Source organism: Eupeodes corollae, chromosome 2 (assembly GCF_945859685.1).
Source record: "Eupeodes corollae chromosome 2, idEupCoro1.1, whole genome shotgun sequence".
Classification (NCBI taxonomy): Eukaryota; Metazoa; Arthropoda; class Insecta; order Diptera; family Syrphidae; genus Eupeodes; species Eupeodes corollae.
In genome coordinates, this window is record NC_079148.1 from 47,120,942 (window position 1) to 47,146,061 (window position 25,120).

Consider the following 25,120-nt stretch of genomic DNA (forward strand, 5'->3'; position numbering starts at 1 on the left):
CAAAATCACCAAGGTGGCTTTAAGTTTATATTGTTGCAAAACTTTTATATAAATAAGCTTTGACAGGGCAGCGCTAACGTTTTTATTTAATATTGCTTAGTACTAAATACCTTACAGAAAATATCGATTCGGGAACGTTTTTCTTAGTTTGATAAAATCAAAAGAAAAACAAAGCACGTAATTTTTGTTTAATAATATGGGAAATTCTTCTACAAGGAAAATACGTCAAATCATGTCCGGGAACGTTTCCGAAATGACCGTTCACGTAATGACAATTACAAATAAGAGCACCGTAGATTATTCGGCGGCAATCTTAAATGCAATACGACTTTGTCAATAGAAACATATTTGAGTTTTTTTTTTTTATTTCGAGTCGTAAAAAGACAGCCGGCTTTGTTATTGTGCTCTTCCTCGAATGACGTTTTTACTTAAAATTACTTTTGATCGATTATCGATATGTTCACTGTAATAACAGTATCGGAAAAACTATTCTTGCATTTTAATATCTAAAAATAAATAATCTTTAAGTATCCTTCTAAAACTAGATTTTGTATAAAAAATACGTTGTATTAAGTAATGGCCGGGGTTAAATACCTTACATTTTTGCAATAATATTTTGAACTTGTTGAAGATTGTACTAATGTACATCATTTCGGACGCGTTCCCGAAATGATTTTCTATGCTTGTATAGTGATTTCGTTTAAAATTTACTTTTTTAGTTTTATTATTTTTTTTATTAATTCGAAAATTAAGACATTAAATTGCTAGCAAAGCCAATTTAGAACCTTGGTGATTAGCTATATTCTTGTTGATCCAACCTCCTTAACAAATGTCACTGCAACTATTTTTGCAACTTCATATCTTCGACTATAAATTAAATGAAATATAATATCTTGCAGGTCGGCACTTGATGGGTGTAATGAAATTTTGTATTATTTTAGTAGAAAAGTTATTATTATTGGAAATGTGAAACTTTAACAACAAAACCATTGCGTCTGTGGTGCTTAGACAAAACCTGATACATGTCAATATTTTCAACGCCGCTCATTGCCGCCATCGGTCGTCGGTCGATGCTGATGCCGCCGAACGAGTGTTTTTATTGTTTCATGTCTTTACGAGCTTACATCAAAGGCTAGATTTTATATATGTACATGTAGTAAGACACCACCAAATTATTAAAGGAATGTTTTAAATACACATTAGCTTATGGTTTTATAGTTAATTGACTAAAATGACTTTTATTTATAAGGAAATTAAAAGGTTGTATTTATTTTTTGGCTTGAAGTTACTGTCAAACTTAATTTCTACTTACATTTGATGTCAACGTAAAAGAGACTCTAAGTAACAATAAAAATAATGCTTCTAATGAAAGCTTAATAGCTTTTTACTCCTTGGCCACAATGGGACGTAGGTTGATAGTGAAATTGGCAGCAGTAGCTGACTTAAATCGTGTATTATTCAACAAAGTTTGTCTATGATAAACAAACAATAGATCGTTTTCAAAACAGAGTTCTTCAAAAACTCAAAGAAATGTCAAAATTTTGCCTACAATTCATGCAATTCAGCGGGAAGTGACAGATTACACTTTTGATGTTACACCTGCAACTCCACATAGTGATGCTTTATATTGTACTTGTGTTTTACAAGTAAGTGTCAAAAAATTCTCCAGTTCTGTATTGTGTTCAACTATTAAAGCACATATTGTAATACCATAATAATTAATTTGATTTGAAAATTGACTCATGTAAAATGCAAAATGTAAATGTACTATTATTTTTTGTTGCGAGCTGTCAAACAGAACCCGAACTATTCAACCAATGAGATCTCGTGCTATCTTCCAATAGGATAGCTCGTTGTAATAACGACTGGCACTCTTAAAGTAGAAGTCAAAAAGAACAGTCATACTATTGTATGTAAAATAACGAAAAGAATACATTTTTGAGAATTTTGGAATTTCAAAGAATCATTAACGTTTTAACTTCCGACAAAACACTGCCTAAAATTGGTAAAAATATTGATTTTCGAAGATATTGGGTTCAAACTAATTTGATCTTATAGAAAATATTCTGATTCTTGTCACTACTACGGCATAACACTAGTAGTGGCGTGTATCGAATAGCAATCTGTGGTTCCACTAAGTAATATTTTTCTTATAGTCTTCGTCTTTTTTGGTTTTTGTGTTTCTTTTATTTGCAATGGCTGGAAATTTCAGGGTAGATTATTGTAATATTCGTGGACTTAGATCGAATTTTCTTTCTGTGTACTTCCATACTGCTTTAAACAGGCCAGCTGTATTGGCACCAAGTGAAACCCAAGTGGGTGAGGATTCCGATCCCACTGAATTCTTTATTCAAGGGTATAACTTGGTGCCATTATTCTTTTCCCACCATGGTCTCGCCACCTAACTCAGCTGGTCAACGAGCCCACTTGAATATCGGACGTGGTAGGTCAAGCAGAAAACACTCTTGACTTGTTTCATACTTCTGGCCCTGGTAATTACACTATTAGTGTTCTATCTCCTCTAGGCACATCTGACCATTGTGTCATATCAGCAAATTTCTCATGTAAAAACTCTCCAGTTAAAGAAAGAGCTCCTAATAGAACCGTTTGGCAATACGAGAAAGCCAACTGGGACGGTCTCAATAATTATTTTAGGATCTTTAACTGGACACTATGCTTCCTCGATAGTGACGTTGACGACAGCGCTGATATGATCACAAGTTTGATTCTCTTGGGAATGAGAACTTTTATCATGAATAGGGTTAAAAGCATCAGACCTAAGGAAAACGCATGGTTCGATGCGATGTTTTAAAGCCAATCCAACTGAGGAAAATCGGAATAAGTTCAAGCAATCCAGGAAGGCCTGCAACGCCCATATTCGAAGGAACAAATTTTTACATGACCAAAAATTACGGCAAAAAATACTGCAATGTCCTAAAGGCAGCAAACATTTTTGGTCATTTGTAAAAAATATGAGGAATTCTTCCTCTTCCTCGGTTCCTACGCTCGTTGTGAATGACACTCCATTTATTAGCTCTTTAGAGAAAGCAAATCCCTTTGCTAGGCAGTTCGCCGCTAATTCAACGCTGCCAGTGAGTGTTATGACTCTGCCGGTACTTGAGCGAGTTAATGATTCTATGGGGCAAATCTTTTTTCGCACTCGTACTGTAGCGAGAGTCTTAAAAGATCTTAACATACATAAATCTGCTGGTCCGGATGGTATCCCCGCTATTGTTCTGAAGAGTTGTTCTTCATCGCTGGCAAAACCACTGCGTAAGCTTTTTCATCTGTCCTACTCCATAGGTCTCGTTCCGAGCGGATGGAAAACTGCATTTGTCCAGCCCATACCCAAAAAAGGCCAATCTTCCTCACCCTCTAATTACCGACCGATTGCACTTACGTCCCTCCTTTCCAAGGTCATGGAAACGCTGATTAATTATCAGCTCAAGAAATATCTCGAAGATAGAAAGCTTTTTAATGACCGACAATACGGCTTTCGTAGCAATAGGTCCACTGGTGATCTCATGGTTCATCTCACCGAACAGTGGAACAAATTTTTACATAGTTTTGGAGAAAGTAAGATTATTGCACTTGATATTTCAAAAGCATTTGATAGGGTTTGGCATCAGGCTCTTTTATCGAAAATGTGCACCGACACCTACTTTCAACCCCTCTCTCCCCTTCCTTGTGTTTACACTGTGTCTACATAATAAGAGTAGTTATCCCTTTGAGTGTGCGCTTACTATAAAAAAAATTGCTTTTTTTTTGAACATTTAGTATACTTTTTGTAAAAAATCATAAGTCAGTTATATCATAAAAATTAAAATTTACAATAAGTGTTTTTAAAAAAATGGGAACAACTGATGTACGATTCTCGATATCACGTAAATAAGAAAGAATTGACTTCAAAATTATTTCAATCTATGCTAAATCTTTTTGTTAACGTAAAAGATAGAGGCTGCTAAAATTGTTAAAGGTCGGTATTCGATTAAAAATCTTGTTAAAAAGAAAAAAACAGTTTTTGAAACCAACATTTATTTTATCATATCTAAAATATTGTTGCTAGCTTTCATTTATCTTTTTAAGAAAAATTCAATTGACAACTTTTTTTACAAAACACGTGTAGAAGAAATGGTTTTCAAACAAGTATTAGGAAAAAAAAATACTGACTCTAAATTCGTAATCTCACTGGAAATGTTGAGTTTTAGACAAATCGATAGCTGGGAAGTGTGGAACGCTTCTTTTTTTAAATTTTTAAAATACCAAAAATAATTCATAAAGATTTTTGGATTAAGGATATTTAGGATACAGAAGCAAGTATATGCGACACAATGGTGCATTTCATTTACTTCAAATCTTCAAAACACATAAACAAATGACTAACTTTTTATTTTTAAAATAACTCAGCTCAGACAATCACACAAAAAAAGATTTATTTTTGTTTTAAGGAATTACTACCTGATGCTGTCGGCAAACTTACTTTCAACTTGACGCAAATGTATAATAATAAAAAATAAAAACACACGAATTAAATAATTAAATTAATTTCTCCATCCGACCTCAAACAAGTAAAGTGATAAAACTTTATGTTATATTATTATTTATAGCAATTTGAATTCAAACAAAAATGAGATACTCTCATAAAATTCTCAAATAGTTTTTCTAAAATATTCTTCTACCATTGCAATGATGAAATGGTTACAATAAAAACTCATAGACAAAAATATTAGGTATACAAAAAGGGATTAAAGTTACTAAACATATTTTTAGCTTTGAACAAAAAAAAGAAGTTCAACATCATTCGTTTGTGAATTTGTTTTGTTTCAAAACAAAATCAAAATTTTAATGAGAAATTTTATTACACAAGTAGGAACGGACACAAGTACCTACCTATCCAGAAAACCATAATAATTGAATTTACAAAAACTCAATTATTATTTCTTTTTTTTTCAAGCTCTTTACTAGAAAAGAGGATAACTTTAGAGTATTAATGTATCTCTGGAGAATTAGTAAAGATTTTCGTTCTTCAAATTATTGCATTCAAATAAATATGTATAATATGGAAGCATTATATAGACGAAAATCAGTGAGAGAGAATTAATTTAAATTGACCGCCTTCTTGCCTTCTGGCGTCTACAAAACTGTATTTCTCATTTTATATAAAGTTCATACAACATATATTCGTATCTGTAGGAATATGTTAACTAAAAGTAGCTCAGCTTCAGACCTCATCAGAATCAAATACAGACTCAGACCCATCAGGGAAGAAAGCAAGGCACACATCCGAAATTAATGTTAAGCGGTCTGACTTGATGCTTGAGAGATGAACAAGAACATACTTACGAGTATATAGTGCTGTGTAATCTATGTAGACAATGTTACATCACGTTTATAATCTACCATCTCCTCGACTGGGCTTTGTTGGCTGGCCGTTTGGGTCGACTGGCGTTAGAAGCTATCTGCCAAGTGAAATTTATTCAATTGAATTCCCATGGCATTATTTGCAAAGGCTCATAGATATATACTCCTTGTATAGAAATGTACCTAATGATGTGAGGACGAGCAAAGACGACGAAGACAAAACCATTAGATTTGAGTTGAATTTTCACCCTGTATCTATTTTATTTATATATTCATTGTAGGTTGTTGATCGACCAACCGACCCACCCAAAGGAGACAGCCCCCTTTATAGATAGTATATTGCAACAACCCTTCATTACTTTATTATATAGCTTGGTGTGTATCTATATGTAAGTATAGACGAAAATAATATAATTATGAAGGCCGATTGAAACCCAAAATAATGCGATTTTTTCATTTTCCCTGGTAGAAACAAATTTCTTATTTAAATTATGACTCAGGGAACTTAACACCTCATTTACGAAGGGTGGAAAAGGAATATTATATAGTTTTAGAAGTTGATCAATGGACATTGACAGTGTTTATTGAAATGTTCCTTAAAATTCATATTATTTGCAATGTTTTTCGGCATTAAAAAGAATGAAGTTAAAAAAGAATCGCTGGAAACTTTTTTCGTAAAAAAGTAAAACAAATGTTTCATCAAAATCTACAAAAATTATTTGTGTCGAAATTTGAACAAGGAACTTGTTAAACTTTTCAGTGCATATTTCAATTACAGTGTTAAGGGAAGCGTTTTTTGTACGGTTAAACGTTGTATTTGGAATCACTTAAAAAGTTTTAAGTTACAAAAAAACCTACCCTTGATGAAATTCGTAAAGAGCAACGTCTTGTTTTCTGTCGTTGTAACTTTTTTAGAGTTTGAAATGGTACCGTGCTATTTTCAGCGAGGAAAAAAGTTCAAGAGTTCAGAATAGTACCGTGTTATTAAGTTCCCATAAGAAGTTATTGTAATAGGTCCGATTTATCAAATTGAAAATTTTGACATTTCTCGACGTTTCAAGGTCCCTAGAGCCGAAATAAAAGATTTTTAGAAAGATGTGTGTGCGTGCGTGTGTAAGTACGTTCGTACGTTCGCGACGTTTTTATCGTCGTCCATAGCTCAAGAACCAGAAGAGATATCGACTTCAAATACATTTCATTATACAGATAATAAGGCAGAAAGATGCAGAAAGGGCTCTCAAGAGAATTGCGTGGGTGTTTTTTTTACCATAGCAGTTTTTAAATTTTTTTTAAAAAGGTAGTACCCGTGGCATGATGGTTAGTGCGTTGGACTGTCATGCCAGAGGTCTTGGGTTCGATCCCTGCCTATGCCACCAAAAGTCTTTTCACGGGTACTGCCTCTTGCGAGGATTTGACAAATTCTCCAAGAATAACTCTTGTCATGAAAAAGTGCTTCTCGAATTAGCCGTTCGGATTCGGCATATAAACTGTAGGTCCCCTCCATTCCTGACAACATTACTCGCACACAGGAATGGTGGAGAGTTGTAAGTCACTAGGCCCTGGTTCTCAACGGACTGTTGCGCCACCCAATTTATTTATTTTTTTATTTTATTTATAATTTAAAAAAAGGTTGTCACCTCGAAAATTTTACGAATACAAAATGATTTTGTCTCCAAAACAGTTTTGCAACGACAAAAAAACGTTTTAACATCTGGGAAAATTTTAAGAAAAAGCGAATTGACAGTATTTTTTATAAAACAAACCTTAAAAAAACATTACTCAAAGTTGGTAAAAATTGAATTTCGACTCAAATATCTTTTTAAAAATTTAAGATTATGGCTTCCAACTGATTTCAACTTATAAGAAATATTATTTTCAACATTCAGAACAATTTTGAAAAGAATCGAAATGACAGTTTTTTTTACAAAAAATAAAAACCTGATAAAAAAAAAAGTGAATAAAAGTTGGGAAAAATTGATTTTCGACTCAAATATCTTTTCAAAATTTTGAGATAATGGCTTTAAGCTAATTTTATCTCTAAAAAATATTGTTGTCAACATTCAGTAAAATTTTGAGAAAAATCGAATTGATAGTTTTTTTACAAAGAATATAAACCTAACAAAAAAAAACAATACTGTAACTTGGTATTTTACTTCTGACGCAAATAGCTTTTCAAAAATTAAAAATATTGTTTTCAAACAAAAAATAATACGCAAACTTGGTAAAAATTGATGTTCGGTTTTTGACATCTCTCAAATTAATTTCATGCATTTCATTGGTAAAAATTTGTTTTCGAATAAAAATCTATTCAACAAAACTAGACTTTCAAGCTAAACTATTTCTTTATATGCAAAATATTATTGGTTATTTTAAAATTTTATAAGAATAATTCAACTAACAACTTTTTTAACAAAACCCGAAAACCTATAATCTTTTAAGCAAGACAAATCGACAGACAGGATGGAAGTTATCAGTGTGGGTCGCATCCCAGCCTCTTGAACCTTGAAGGATCAGATGAATTTAATTTCTATTTTCAAGATCTTCGTGAAGAAGAGCATCAGTTGAATCGTTGGGCGGCGTAATGATTTCGGGGGGCGCAATCGTAAATTGAGATATTGGAAAAGGTTTTCCTTTCAATGATCTGTTTGGTGTCTTGTCGTGGATATTACAGAAGAAGAAGTTAAACTGACGTTATTGTAAATGTTTAAGGATGGCTTTCTCGAAAGGTCTATGAATCTGGTGAACAGTATTTAAAAAATTAACTTATATAGAAGCAATAAAATACAGCTGGGCTTCAATTTCGTTGGACTACAGAACTCCAAACAGAGTTTTTGAAATTATTCATAACTCATTATAGTACTTCTAATCCAATACATTGTTCCGCTGACGATAGCACTCTAAGTTTTCATATTCGCTTCCAGACTCACAACCCTCCTCTTCAATAAATATGATTAGCTCATTAAATTCCGACCTACACAGCATTTTACAATGGGGAATAAAAAATCGCGTGGAATTTAATGCTTCGAAAACGCAATGCTGTCTTGAATCTTTAAAGCGAGATAAAATCTCTTTGCCACTATCTATGAGTAGCACTTGCCTTAACGAAACAGAAAATCTCGACATTCTCGGAATGTGCATATCAGCAACCATATTTTGTGGAGCGATCACATACGCGATGTCGCCAAAAATGCCGCAAGATGTCTTGGTTTTTTGAGACGGTGCAAGAAATTGTTCTCTCCGCCTGATCTGGCTACAATCTACAAAACTTAAATACGTCCGAAACTTAAATATAACTCTTGGACAGTATTCAAAGAAGAGCTTTTAAAATGATTGGTGACATGAACATCATCAACTCGATTACGTCACTCGAACATCAACGCAAGGTTTTTTCTATCACCCTTTTTTACCATTATTTAAACGGACTATGCTCTAGTGAAATAGCCAGTTGCATTTCTCCCCTTAAACAATTTAACCGTAATACCCGCGCTTCTAGGAATGCTCATCAGTTTACCCTTGAGTCCAACTTCGGCCGTAGTATGAAGTAGAGATTTATTTTTTAGCGTTACTACGCGAATGTGGAACACCTTGCTACGCTCTATCTTTCCCTATCATTGCAATGTTCAGGAATTCAAAATCACTGTACAACGACACCTCCTATCCAACCCTTTCCTCTTTTCCTAATGCTCACACTGCTTCTTCGGCATATTAAAGGTACATATATAAAACCCTTTTAGTGTTCGCTAATTATAAAAAAAAATTGGAATATTCGCTTTTAGTATAGACCACATTGTTTTTATTTCATGGTTTAAATTAATTAAACTTTAATTTGAAAAAGCAGTGAGTTAAGATTGTTCCTAGTTCAAATGTGTTTGCAATAGATGTTCTATTCAAATAAGCGGTACTGTACATAACACAAAACTTTTCCTTTAGTTCATTTTTATTTTTTCAATGATGAAATCGTTTTCAATAAACAGCTAATTGTTGATTTTACATTCTAGGGTATAAATGGTTCCAATAAAAGTGTTTCACTTTCTTGATATTCGCATCTGTCAATTTTTCATTTAATAATCAAGTCTAACCTCAAATTATTGATTTCAATTAAGACATTTTGTTTCAATAATAGACATTTTGACATTTTCAATGTTAGCAATAACCGACCTTAAAAAAATGTTTCAATTCTTGGTTTTAATTATGTTTGTCACTAAAATGTAAAATTACGAAATAAAGACAATTCCCACTCTCAGCCATAAGAGGTTTTATTAGCGTGACTTGTTGCACCGTCCTGTTCGAACCTTATCTTCAATCATCGACCGTAAGGGGCCAATTATAGCTATCATTAAAAACAATCACTGTAATTTTTTTTTGGCAGGCCGGTTATAGAAACTATTAAAAATTTCTGTCATTGAAAAAAAAATTCCTGATCGAAATCCACCGACGAAAATCTGCCATTGAAATTGTGTGAAGTTGTAACATAAATTAGTGGAATGATTCTATTCACTTTTGGACATAAAACGATCAGCTATTCAGGAAAATGATTTTCTGTCCGATAGAAATAAGAACATACATTTTTAGCGAAAAATTACTGTCTAGTTAAACTTTATTTTCAACAAAAATTATTTATGTAAGTGACTTCTGATCAATCAGTTCATAATTTGCATTTCTAATAAAAGAGAAGTACATCCAAATATCAATAACTGCAACTTGCCTCTGAAGTAAGCTTACGACATGTTCAGCAGTAAGGCTGAAGAAATAAATACATAGGTTTATCAGCAACACAATCTTTTGTAGCAGCAATTATTAATCTTATTTATCAGTGAGTATAGATTATATTAACCATAATTATTACGTTATGCGAAAATAGCTACGTTTGAATCCCTACTTTTTGGCTATTAAGCGATCCATTCACGCCGCTTATGGAAAAAATTGAACACTTCAAATGACAGATGAGTTTTACAGATGTTAAATGAAAAGTCTACCGACTTGAATCTACGTTCAAAACTTGGCCACTTATAAATACTTTAATTTTTTGTAGTCATGTTTTTAGGTCTAAGTTAAGATTTTGTAAGCCACTTTATTTTTTGGCGTTAAACAAATTAAGTAAAAGTTGAACAACTATAAGGCAAATGAAAACATAGCGCGTCTATGAAGCAGACCTAGAAGCAAGATTATTTTTAAAGAAATGTCGAATTTGGAATCTAATATAACAATTACAAAAGCTCAAGATCATAGTACTGCAAATTAATTTTTGAAGAACACCGCAAAAATTGAAGAAAACAACTTCAATATTTCGCCGCAATGGAGAACACAACTGCATGCATCAGTCAAACAGATAAATCTTGTTGGTAGGTTAGAAAAGTGGTTTATACACTTTTTTGTTTCAAATTTCCAATCAGATTATCTCAGCCCCTCTTTAGTCTACAGTTAACACAGCAAGTTTCGAATGATGTTGCAAGAGAACATCTTCAATCTTGTATAGGTAAGTTTGCTATATACATATGTATGTGTTAGGCTAGGATGATCCTATATAAGGCCTTTTGGATGCGGAAAATAATAATAAAAATCTTCAAAAACTCGTTCTCCACTAAATGATTAGATGTGTTTTTAGTTTTTCTTTCAACCCGGATTGAGGCAACATCACAACTCACATTTAATGTGGTCCATTTTCTGTGAGTGTGTTTGTGATTTCATATATGTCGTCGTGTTGACTGTTTTGTGCTGCAAGATAATATAAAATATAATATGAACCTTTTTCTATGACGATGTGGGGAGGGGCAAGTGGAGATCTGGGGGTATCCGGATCTGAGATGGTTCTGAATATGGTAGACGAACACTATAACCAAACCATACAGAGAAGAAATCACATTGCCTCGTTTTTCTTCTTCTTTGGTTTTGTTTTTATTTTTGAAGCTAAAGGTGCTCAGGCTTACTCTGCCACAAAATCGTTCTAATGGAATTTCATATTATTTTTACTCGTCTCGTTTGTGTCCGTCGTCGGTCGTCGTCGCTGGCCGCATTGGATGTTGATGTTCATGTTGATGTTGGATTTAAGAGTACACTGCACCCACTGCTAGTAATGTGGTTAACTTACTGCTGCAGTCAAGTACCTAAACCTATGATACTCCTACCATAGGGGCTCCAATTGGAGAGCGCACAAGAAGAAAACTATAAAATCATTGGCATGCGACATTATTTTTACCTCACCATCATGAACCACCAGGAACCAAGCACTATAAGCACCAGCATCGAACATCACACTATACCTACACATAATAGGAGTATTGCTGATGTCGACGGACGTTGTTTTCATCGTCATAGCCATCGTCGTCGTTGGCGACAACAACCAAAGCCAGTGGACAATGTGTCTAGACAATAGACTTTACTATCCGTTAAGCAAGCTGTCACAATGCACCTACCTAAATTTATGAATGTATTCCTGGAAATTTGTCGACAATGTTTGTTTTTATTTTTTTGGCTGTGAATATAATCCATAATTTTTGGTTTTTCTTTTATTGTTGTTTAAGTCAAAATTTTCATATCGTGAAAAAAGTTTTCAATTTTTTTTTGCTCAAAGAATCAACAATCCAAATAAGTAGTTATTGAAAAGCTTTAAAGGCACTAAAGTCTAAAAAACAATGCAAAGCTTTTAGTTCTTGAATAGTGTAAAGGAAGAGAGTGAGAAAAAGCATTTCACATTCGCGATGTACGACTAAACAACGAAACTCTTTACTTTGCAGTACGATTTAAGTTGAGATGAAGTGTAAACTGATAAACTATACTCGACACGCAAGTATTACTTCTGATTTACTTATGAGAAGAATAGCAATTGTACGGTAAAAAGGGTGAAACAAGGAACAAACTAAGTTGTTAAAGCGACCTAAATGCATAAACGATTTTTCTGTCATCAATTATTTTGAGTTCATTATCATCAACATATTAAGAGATGTTAATTTGTCTTGAATCGAGATTCACTTCTGAAACTAGTTGAATATATGTAAGCCTGTTTTTTTATTTTCGAGTTATATACACAGTTTCAATTGTTGGTTCTTTGGCACGTAAAGCAGTCTTCTTGAAAACAAACGTTGTCCACATCAAAAATAAGTTCGGTAAGCCGTAACTGTTTTATCAGCCTCATTTTTGAAAAAGAAAGTTCCAATAAGACTGACATGACCAGCTCACACGTTTAGAATGTATAGGCTTTTCAATAATTATGATAGAATTTTCCAAGCACTAAAGGCACGTGGTTTATAAACGTAACCTCCGGTGTAAAAATAGGCCTCATCATTAAAGCTACATTGCACAAGTCTTTGTTATAGCAAAACAAGATAAGCCACCAAAAGAAGTAATATCTTAAAGCCCAATATCGCTTATACCATGAATTACCAAACAATTCTACGGTTAAGCAAACTAATAGAAGACAGAAGACTTATTTCCAACCATCAGTTTTGATTTAGAAATACAAATTCCCCGATAGACCAAAAACATCGAATCACGGATGTGATCGAAAAGGCACTTGAAAAAGCATGCTCAGCTATATTGTTACACATTTCTTAAGCCTATGACAAGGTTTGGTGCTTGGCGCTTGAGGCATGACTGTATAGGAACCTTCTCAGGGATTACTACGAAAAACCGAAAACTTTTGTTACTACCGGTAGGACCAAAATAACTCGGAACTGAGACAAAAATACAAGCCGGTGTACCGCAAAGTTGGGAGCTAGGACCAACCTAGTATCTTTTATATACTAGGGATATGCCAGTTGATACCGCTATTATGACCACCTCAGCTGATGATACTGTAATATTGGTGCCAGGTACTGTTCCAATTACTGTAACCAGTATATAAATACCTTGATGCAATACTTTCAAATACCTTGGTATGAATTTGGATGCGAGGCTTTAATGGAAAAAGAAAAGAGAGAAGCTAATATTGAAGTACAGAAGAAAGTACTGGTCAATATGAAAAAACTCTGACTCACCTATCCAGAAGCAAGTTCTAAAAGACGTTTTGTACTTATGGCATGCAATTATGTGGCTTCACAATCACAACGAATGCTGAACCTATTCAAACATTCCAAAACAAAGTCCTTTGTGGAATAATAAATGGTCCTTTGCACATTAGAAAAAGCGATCTACACCGTGACTTTTAAATTTTTGAAGTGGTTAAAAAACACGCTGTATAATATAATCAAAGACATCGGAGTCTTACTAATTTCCAAATGGAGACCGTCTTTAATGTACAAAATAATTGTTTGAAAGCTTAAAAGAACTAAGTGTCATGATTGTCTTTAAGCTGTGGGAATCAACTTTTACAATTATAAACTTTCCCTAAAGTGATGGTTAGTGCGTTGGACTGTCATGCAAGAGGTCTTGAGTTCGATCCCTGCCTGTACTACCTAACTTTTTTTCAAGGGTACTGCCTCTTGAGAGGAATTGACAAATCTTCCAAGAGTAATTCTGGTCATGAAAAGTGCTTTCTCAAATTAGCCGTTCGGATTCGGCATATAAACAGTAGGTCTTCTCTATCTCTGACAACATTACTCGCACACAGGAGTGGTTGACAGTTGTAAGTCACTAGGCCCTGCCACCTAATATATTTATTTAAAGTGAATTTTAAATTAGTGAAATATAGAAATTTCAATGTTTTGTTGGAGCGTGTATTGTTGCATTTTGCCAAATGTCAAATGTCAAAAGATGACAGCTTCACAGTTGTCAAAATCCTATATATTTTGATTCTGTCTTAACTCTTTTAAAATGTTAGCTTCTATTTACATTTATTATACAATATCATGGAAGAATTGCATTAACCAAACGTCCATCAAAGCTTTTATTAATTCGGGTAATATACACTCCCATGATGATAAATTCAACTAATAAATAATTTACCTTTAAAATACGTAACTGTACATATTTACCCTTCATCTGAGTAATAAATGCATTGCATATGTACTTAGGCAACCTCCTTTATCTACACGTTTTATATTGCATTTAAATTGCATTGCTTTCATACATGCAATTCACATTTTGTCACTGAGGTTTTTATTCCAAACAACATGGCAAAAAAATAGAAAAATAGTGTATTTGATATAAAAAAAATATCCTTTTATTATTGCAATGATTCTATTTGCATGCAATCTAACTATATGCATTTCTATGATTTGCTTTCATGGCACGCTTACAATATTCATCGCACAAAGAACCCAAACAAATGGTTCAATTTATTTTATTTTAATTTTTCTGTTGCTTTATTCCTAGAAATATAGTTGTATGATTTTTCATTTGGGAAAGGACACATATTATGAACATAGAAAAATTGCATAAGTACATGAACACAGCTTCTCTCAAAATCAACAATTAAACACATGTTAGCATTACTAACGTTTGGCGTAAGTCCTATAGAAAAGAGTTTAACAGACAATTGAATAACCCTTCAACAGGACTGTAATTTCGAAAACTTATCAGACAATACATTAAGTTACATGTTTTTTTTTGTAAAAGTGTCAGAACAACGTAAGTGGGAGCAGCTAGTAGCAGACAGTTCAATTTCGAATTTTCATAATTCCATAACAAACCGTGAAAAATACAAACAAAAAATAATTCAAAAAAGAGAAAAAGGATAAAAGAATAAAAGTTGACATACGAGCAGGTAGAAATGTCATTGGATAATAAGTAATTAGGTTAATTTTAAAGAATCATAATAAAAAGGTGGGATTTATTAATAAGATAAGACCCTCACATTGCTCCATTAACTTAAATGTACACACCATACATACATATATGTATACTTATACTGAGTCCTTACACACGCATGAAACCGGGAAATGTAAAATACACTTTATTATGCCTTACAAAGCTTATAAAATCCTTTTAAAATAATTTAATTCTGTTTAACATACGAGCGACCAAAGCAACGAACATTCGCGTCGAGGACATGAGAATACCGAAGTAGCACATAGCGCATGGAATATCACAACGATAATAATAATAATTATTACATAAAAAAATATAAATATATTCTGTAAATACAAACCTCAAATTTCCAGAAGGTAAATTAATGTACACGTATGATTGGGTTGTGTTTCGTACAATCAGACGGAATCAGAGATTTTTCCTGAAAGAAAAAAAAATAAACAAAATTTTAATTATATAATGATGCAATAAAAGATTTTATTTTTAAAGGTTTATATCCTTTTATGTAGCCTATAGGTAGGGCAGTATCCGATAAAAAAAGCAATCATAACAATTAACAAGTAAAGAGTTAAAAAAGGGGTATAAGGCTATTAAGAAAAAAATCAATTTAGTTTGAATTAAATAAGGTTAAGAACTTGTTTCGTTTTTTGACAATTTTTGAAAGTTAAAATAAGAGCGAAAGTCTTCTATGTTTACGAAAAGAGACACGAAAACAGTGTTGGTTTTTCAAAGACGATCGTTTTTCAAAAACACTTGGAAAATTGTCAGAAGAAGCTGACGATTACAAAAATGAAAACTACAAGAAATAGATATCAAAATCAGTGCAGTTTAAAGGATTCCGCAGAATGCAGGCCTTCTTAACATGCTTGTAACCTCATCGGGTCTAAATATTTCTTCTTAAAGGCATGTAAGAACTCAAAAAGATCAAAGAACGATACTCTCCAGAAAAGTTGAATTTAATACACACTATCCCGCACATAGATGATAGTTCTCGAGAAATGTGTTTTTATGAACATTTTTTAGCACGTTTAACTTTTTTCAATGCCGACTTGTAATCTATTATTGAAATACTTATTTTATAATTTTCTGTGTACAAAATCTTTTTCTTTTTTCTCCACTATATCCTTTCACTAAGATTACTTTAGAAATTGATTTTTAAAAATTATAAATTAAAATGTAATTGTGTTGATCACCTTATCTAAAACTTCTAAGTTTTTTTTATTCAATCACTTTCATAAATGCTTTTAAGATAAAACAAAATTAAGGCGATAACTTCATTCGTTAAGAAGACAGGATTTTTGCGAGCAAGAAAGTCGAAACGGGCCACTGCACTGTCACTACTTTATTTCCGTTTGTTTAGAGAGAATGAATTAAAACTTTTTAACCAAATAATCGTAAGCAAATATGACGAGTATAAATATTGAGTTTTATAAATTCAATATTGTTTGCATTCATATTTACTTCGATTTGTATTATCTAAAATTTATAATTTATCAACAAGCTTTTAAATTAAAATTAAACTTTATAAGCAATTTGTTATATTTTCTACTGTCAATTCATTATTTTTAATTGGTTGCCGAAAATCTACTTGCCAAATGACTAAAGTTATTATCTGTTTAAAAATTTAAATTATAACTTTTCATGGCTCGAATTATTCAAAATATGTATTTTAATTAATGTTTTGAATGTCTCTAAAACTACCGAGAAACACATCTTATAGATGTAGGACATCTAGTTACTTCTTTTCAAATCATACGTTATTTTGAAATTAATAGAGTTTTCAAAATCTTGACAGAATCTTAGTATCATACCAGAACAGAACGATAGAGCCGCTTTTAGTTTAAAGAATGTTGGGGAATATTGCAAACTTATTTCCACAGGGTTTAGCAGCTATCAATTGATCAAACAATCAATTCCAAAGCACACAGACTACACCATCCCCCAACTTCAATTCGACAAAAACTTCCAGATTTCTATACCTTTCAGATCTTTCTGGGAGGATAGGGCATTTCTGGAAGACGACTTAATCCATTTTTATAATGATGATTCAAAAACAAAATAATGGGTTGGTGGAGCAGTGTACTCTGAACGACTGAAATTAAGTCTCTCATTCCACCTTCCCAATCGTTCTAGCGTGTTCCAGGCGGAACTATTGGCGATAAAAGAAGTCTTGTCCTGGCTTAAAGAAGACGTGATTTCAACATCTGATATCCGTATTTTGTCAGATAGTCAGGCCGCTTTAAAATCTCTATACTCTGTCTCAACAAACTCTATAACAGTCCATAACTGTCGATCATCTCTAATGGAGATGGCGCAGCAGTTTAATATTCACCGTTGCTGGGTACCGGGCCATAGAGACTTTCTAGGTAACTGTAAGGTAGATGAACTCGCTAGGAACGGACAGTGCAGCCCATTCTACCACGCTTGGCACACATTGGCATACAAATGGCTAATGCAAGACGGTATGAAGAAGGCAAGCACTAGGTCACGAGAAACATCTGGTCAACACTAGATTTAAAGCGTTCAAGGCACTTGCTATATCTAAGCAGATCCCATATAAGCTCCATAATAGGTGTCATAACCGGACACTGTATAATAGGAAAGCACGCCACGAGACTAGGCGTATTCACAAATGACTTTTGCAGAAGCTGTATGGACGAGGAAGAGGAAGAAACGGTTCTTCATCTTCTCTGCACATGCCCTGCTCTAGCTCAAAAACGCAAGAATTACCTAGGATCATTCTTTTTTAACGATCTAAACGGTTTGAATCATATCAGCATAATTAGCCTCTCGTTTCGTAAGGGACTCAAACTGCTTCCATTGAGCTTAGGTGGAAGCCTTAAGATTCATGTGGTATCATATTGGGCCCTTAAACTGGCCTATGTGTGTCTGTTTCCATCATTGACAGCTACTTTAACCTAACCTAACATGAGGTTGCTATCGCCGATAATGTGAAACTTCATTCAACTAAAATCAGCTGACTGATGTTAAGCCAACAATTTGAAACGATAGCCAATATCATCTAAGCAATCCGTGTGCTGAAATCCTCAGAAAATTGGAGTGCTTCTTTGGTTGGTAAACAGAATCCATTTGTATTATCTCACTTTATCACTCTCATGCAAAAGCATTAATTTTCAAAATGTCTGAAAATGTATTTCAATTTAATTACAAAAAAATAAGGACACGAATATTTTGTTTAGATTGATTTTAATAACGCTTAACAGTTTACTATGGGAAAAGTCTAGTCCGAAATCTTCAGTAGTTCAAATCTAAAAATTAGGATCAACAATTCAAGTCAAACGAATGCCTCGAAAACCATCATAATATTGATTTATTTATTTATTCAATTTTTACCTGTATTTGGTAAAAGAACAAAAAGAATTGTTTGTGCATAAAATCTTTGATTTTGAAAAACATGAATTCTATAATGATTTCAATGAATTTCAGAATGTGAAGTATCATTAAAGATTGCATTCTTGCAAGCATTGAATTCTTTTACATTCCTGACATGTACAACCAACATTATCAAAATAGAGCTTATTTTCTTTTTGTAATCAGCTGAGACATCTTTCTCCCTGAACCGAAACACATTGTGGTCATCAATTTATTATAACCCAAAATAAAATGGGGTGCCTTAAGGATTCCTTAAAATAACAATCCAAGAAAATGAATTGATGGGCAAATAAGAAAAAGTGTTCAAGAACAATTTAAAGATATTTATTAAGTTGACATTTCTTACGGTCCCAGCTGCAACGCAACGTAGAAATACCAATTCAAAGCTACTTAAAAAATAGATGTACATATGTATTCTACACCCACAACATATAAGAGTATGATTGTATTTATTTAAGCTTATTTCCATGACCGAAATTCATTCTGCGTAAATAATAATGAAAAAAAAACACTATTAATCACATACATCTAATTCAAACGAGTGAGATTAGATTGTATCTTTTGTGTCACACACATATCTATCTTTCTGACAAATTTTTGTTGACTCATTTAGTTGATGTTTATCCTGTTTGTTCATTTGTGCTCTACTTTTTTTCCCATGCCTACACATAATATAAAGTATTTTCATAAAAAAAAAAGAAATAAACTTTGCAGGCTTTACAATTATTCCACTGTGTCACTATAGGCCAATCAGCATTTTCAAATGAGCAAATATGAAGCGAACCAAATTAGCTGCTGCTTCTGCTGGTCCTGGTGCTGGTAGAGCAGAACCAAGAGACAAGTATTCACAATGAGTTATGATATTGTTCCTATACAAATATTCATCCACATTACCTGCCTTCCTTTCTTTTTTAATACGTACAGGACATATATAAAATGGATCTGTTTCAAAGGCTCTAGGGACACCCACAGTGCTGTACTAACCCTTAAGTCGGCCATACACCCCTGACGCACATGTGTTTGTTTTTTGTTCAAAAGGAATTGAGGAACAACAAGTTGTTGAAGAAATGTTTTTATGTAAAATCGAACAAATTGCGTCAGGACATGTGCTGGTTTTATACGGGCGGCGCGGCGTTGGGAGTTCTTAAGGGACTCTATATATGGCCTAATCCGATCCTGCCGTTCATCGTCATCGTCGTCGCACAAACTCACAAACATCACAATGGTGCTTGAGGGATACTTCAAGTTGAAGCCGAATAGAATAGAAAGAAAAAGGGAAAATGTGACACTAAGGCGGAAAACCACTTGACATTTATTTGGATTAAAACACCATCTGTCGGGTCGCTCGCTTTAATGTTTTGTTCGGTTATTGGGTCGCCTTCGCCTCAAACTCAAACTGAAAATGAAATTTCTCTTGGGTACTTTTTATTTGTATTTGCCACCTCACCTCCTAGAATGTGCGACTCTGACGAACATAAATTACTGACAGATAAAATCGTCAAAACTTCACAACAAGAAAAAAAAAAATACGTCAGAATATGGAGTGAAGAGTATATTTTGTTCTTCTTCGAACTTTTCGGTCGGTCGGTCGTTTTAGCCGGTGGCTATTTGGATTTTCGAAAAATAAGTTTCTTATGTTTTCACGATGGCTTTTCAACAACAAAAAAAAGTATCTTTTCATCAAAAGCAGCAAAAAGAATGTATCTTTATTTTATTTTCGCCCTTAAGAAATGTCATCATCATCTTCACGTTCTTCTTCTTCGTCCGTCCGTTTGTTCGTTTGTTGGTTCGTTGTTTCCATGTCTTGTTTTGAAGTCTTGGAAACGGAAAAGTTTCACGAGAAACTTCGTAAACACTTTGTTATCCATTAACACGTAATTAAAAACATTCAATAGCACACACAAAAATCATCTTCAAATCGATTCCGCTGAAAGGGCGATGTGGAAAGGGGGCGTCAGGGCTGTGGATATACCTACATTAAAGTTTTCCTCACCTTTTTATCGTTCGTGTGGTTCGTGTATTCTTTTTTTGGAAGAAAAAAGTTCCAAAACGATTATATGCTGCGATATTATCTGTTTTCTTAATTTTCATTCTTTTTTTTTGTTTCTCACATGAGTGACAGAAATCTTAGTGAGTTGAATTCGTTTCGTATCGAGGCGTATCTTTTTTTCACATGATGATGATGATGGGCACACGCAGTTTAGGTTTGTTTTTTTGTTTTTCTTCTTTTTCCTTAAAGATGCGATGGGAGTTTATCTGAGTGTTGAATCAAACTTATAGCAGGCAAGACAATTAATAATGTTAGTTTTTATCAAAAGACCAAATCTTATATACATTCAAAATTGTTCATCTGAAACACATCAACATTTAAAATATCTTTTAGACTTAAAAAAAAGAAATGGAATGACCAGAAGTCAGGGAGTTTAATGACCTTTAAAATTATCTTGAACTGATTTTGATGGGTGTAGGGTTTTAGTGGTTCTTTTAAGGTTTAACTTCTTCTTTTTTTTTGTGTGTGAGTAGAGGTTTTGAGTTAGTTAAAATGGGTGGTGCATAGAAATGGTAGTATAGTATAGTTGTTATCTGATGTTATGAATTTTAAAAATGATGTGATTTGATGGGAAGATAGCTTTAATGATAATCGATTGAAATCTGTAAAGGGATTTCTTGGAGGCAACTTGTTTTGGAAACATAGGCAAAAGATCAAAACGTGAACTAAGGTAAACACAACGAAAACAAAACCAATACATTTTTTTATGAGAAAATGCATTTTGTGTTTATGTATTGTTGAAATAAAAGGTTTTACAATAAGATGTTTCATTTTGAATACATGTTTACTTGTGCAACAGTCACTTTTGCAGCTGTTATCTTTTAGCATTTGACAAGTTAAAATGTTGGCATTTATAAAATAAAACGAAGCTTACTCTTAAAATAGATTTACATTTTTAATATATTAATATATATATTAATATTCACTATAATAGCGGTCACCATTTTACACTCACAATTCGAAAAACTAAAACCCTTTTAAGTCTTTGTGGAACACTTCTTCTTGGAGAGAATTTTTTGTATGCACTCAAATTGTTTTGAATGCCTTCAATATGTCAGAGACAGGATTTGAGCTAAGCTTTAAAAAACAGTGTAGGGCTTAGAAAGAAGGTGTCCGTGCACATTGGTTTTGAGTTCTTAAGCACTGTGATGAGACTAAAGGAAAAGAGTTTAGTAATGCATTTTACATTCGCGTAGTATAGCTAAAGAACAAAATTCTATACTTCGCAGTACGCCCGAAGTTCGACTCCAAAAGATGAACTCATGAACAATATTAGAGCCTTTTCTATAATTGTTCATCAGTTTATCTATTGGAGTCGAACTTCGGGCGTACTGCGAAGTATAGAAATTTGTTATTTAGCTATACTACGCGAATGTAAAATGCATTACTGCACTTTTCCAAGAGTGAGAAACTAGAGCACCAGCCCAGAGATAGAAATGATACTCAAGCTTTAGACGAATAAAGGTTTCATAGATTTCAACCAGATCGTCTTAGAAAATCCAACCATGTCGCGGCATTTTTCATGAGGTGCTTTGCGTATGTGACCGTTTCACAAGAGGTGGTTGGTGAAGCACATACCGAGAGTTGAGTTTTATTGATAGGAAAAGGGGTGTATCTCAGTTTAACCTAATTACATAATGTTTAGGGCGGAATTTAATGAGCTTAGCAAACATCCGAAGAAGATGGATTTAAGTCCAAAACAAATATGAAAAGGATTAGAAAATGCAAGCAGGAGATCTTTAATAAAAATAAGAAATAGTGTCGGAGATAGAGCAGAGCCCTAAGGCTAAGGTTTTTTAACTTAAACCAGTTCAATACTAATTGTATTGAACAATCTAATAGGTAGTTTCTAATCCAACAAAGGAAGAATTCATCTAAAACCGAAGGCACAAATTTTGAAAACAAGGAATGATGTCAAACCCTATCAAATGTAAATTTTTTTTCCAATGTTGAAATTGGTTCATCCCCAGTGATTTGGTTTGTCGGTTCCTTGTCGATTTTTGAAATTAGGCATTCCAGAAACGAAAGATAATATCTTTACTTATAAATAGTATTTAAAAAGTTATCGAAGACATACGAGCACAGTCGCAAATATGCAAATTGGTCATGAAAAACGTATTGTGGCAGCCATGCTTCTGATATAATTTTCAACAGACTTTTTTGACACATTGAAACAGTCTATTTCAAAAACTCTTCTCATAGCAAGATGAATTTTAAAAACTTAAGCAAATTAGCAATAGATATCCTTAACCTAGAAATTTTCTTTTTTCATTGCATTTATTAAAATCTTTCAATTTTGTTAGTCTTAGTGCATAACGAATTCAACGTTAAGGTGTTCGTGTTGGGCGCCATTTTCAATGAAGAACGAATTTCTCTTTTTACTTTGTTTTATTCTCCCCAAGGTGGAGTCCTTTCGCCTCTTTTATGGAACATAGTAGCAAACGACCTACTTACAGCATAGGAAGCAGAGGGTTTTAAGGTGATTGCCTATGCTGACGACGTTGCGATATCAGTATCTGGGAAGCACCCCCAAGTTCTCTCGGAACTCCTACAAAATGCCCTAAACAGGCTAACTTAATGGGCTAAGCAATGTGGATTGGACGTCAACCCACACAAAACAGAATCAATACTTTTTTCGAGAAGATATTAAATTCCTCAGATTAGCCCACCCAAGATTAAAGGAAAACCATTAAGCTTTTCCGACCAAGCTAAATATTTTGGCCTCATTTTAGACAAAAAACTAAATTGGAAGGCAAATATTGATGAAAGAGTCAAAAAGGCTACTGTAGCGCTTTTTACTTGTAAAAAGGCTATAGGATCAAAATGGGGCTTCTCCCCAAAAATAACCCACTGGCTATACACTTCGGTAATCAGGCCGATACCCATTTATGGAGCCGTCGTATGGTGGACCGAACTGGACAAGATGGTAAATCCAAATAAGCTCATCAAAGTCCAGCGGTCAACAGGTATGTGCATCACAGGAGCACTTCGCACAACACCAACCGCAGCACTGGAAGTGCTTTTAAACCTAACACCACTTGACATCTTCTCTAAAAAGGTGGCTGTGGACCAGTAACAATACTGGACATGCAACTATTCTAGACAATTTCAGATCTATCCCAGATCGATTAGACTATACCACCCCAAAAATGGTATTTGGTAAAAGATTCCATGTGTCCATCCCTTCAAGTTCCTCCTGGGAAGAAGAGGGACCCCTGGAAGACGATGCGGTACACTTCTATACTGAAGGTTCAAAGACCGATCACGGAGTTGGAAGTGGTATCTTTTCAGAACAACTGAATCTCAGTCTATCCCATAGACTTCCCAATCAATGTAGTGTATTCCAGGCAGAAGTAATGGCGATTAAAGAAGTACTATCCTGGCTCAAAGAAAATGTTTTATCTTGTAAGGATATACGAATCTTCTCAGACAGCCAAGCCGCTCTTAAATCTCTCGCGTCTGTCTCCACAAACTCTCAAACAGTCTACGATTGTCGATCATCTCTGAATGAGATGACGGAACAGTTTAACATTCACCTCATTTGGGTGCCGGGCCACAGAGACATTCCGGGAAATTGCAAAGCCGATGAAGTCCTAAAAAACAGAACACTTCTGCCTCATGTTAGACAAAAACATAACATAGGAACACCACTTGCTACATGCAAATATCTTCTCAAGCAATATGCTCTAGAAACAACAAATGCTAGATGGTCACAAAGTACCACCTGCCTGGCAACCAAGCAAATATGGCACAGTATTGACTTAAAACGGTCAAAAAGCTTGATATCACTGAGCAGACAAAGTATAAGCTCTACAATTGGAGTAATAACGGGACACTGCCTCATAGGAAGACATGCTCTGAGGCTAGAGGTCTACACAAATGACTTCTGTAGAAGCTGCATGGACGAGGAGGAAGAGGAAACAGTCCAACACCTTCTATGTACATGTCCAGCATTCTCCATTAGAAGGAATTACTTTCTCCGTAATCCCTTCTTCGATAACACCAGTGAACTGGCAACGATTGACACAAAGCGTCTCTCTAACTTTATTAAAAGTACAAAATGGTTTCTTTAAATTCATTACTCTCCCATGAGTAACCTCATTAGTGGTATCACAATGGACCCTTGAAGTCTACGTGTGTCAATGACATCTGGACAGCCACTCCAACCTAACCTACACTACTTTGTGTTATTAATTTGAATATTTTTAACTTATTGTTCGAAAGTGATAAAAATGAAAGTTAAATTTGTAAACATTTTTGTACATAGATATTCCTACATTTTGGCAATTTTAAAACACAACCACTCTATTATAAATATATATCTGTCTCATTCATATCTTACACGATCCGAAAAGAAAAAGAATTATTACATCTAGTGTTTATTGCAGTCTATGTAGTTTTTAACTATGCAAATTTCTTTGTACTATTTTGATGATGTAGAAAACAGGCTGTGGTACCCGTGGCATAATGGTAAGTGCGTTGGACTGTCATGCTAGAGGTCTTGGGTTCGATCCCTGCCTATGCCATCTAAAGTCTTTTCACGGGTACTGCCTCTTGCGAGGAATTGACAAATTCTCCAAGAGTAACTATTGTCATGAAAAAGTGCTTTCTCAAAATTAGCCGTTCGGAGTC

General features: G+C 33.9%; 1 protein-coding gene across 2 annotated transcripts in view; it reads right to left on the reverse strand.

Moving 5' to 3' along the window:
- LOC129948225 (uncharacterized) overlaps nucleotides 1–25,120 on the reverse strand; it is a 192,860-nt gene that overhangs the window by 45,722 nt on the left and 122,018 nt on the right. For both annotated transcript variants that reach the window (XM_056059139.1, XM_056059138.1), the window contains exon 3: nucleotides 15,386–15,466. The gene's annotated coding sequence lies outside the window, so the exon portion shown is untranslated. The remainder of the gene's footprint in view (nucleotides 1–15,385; nucleotides 15,467–25,120) is intronic.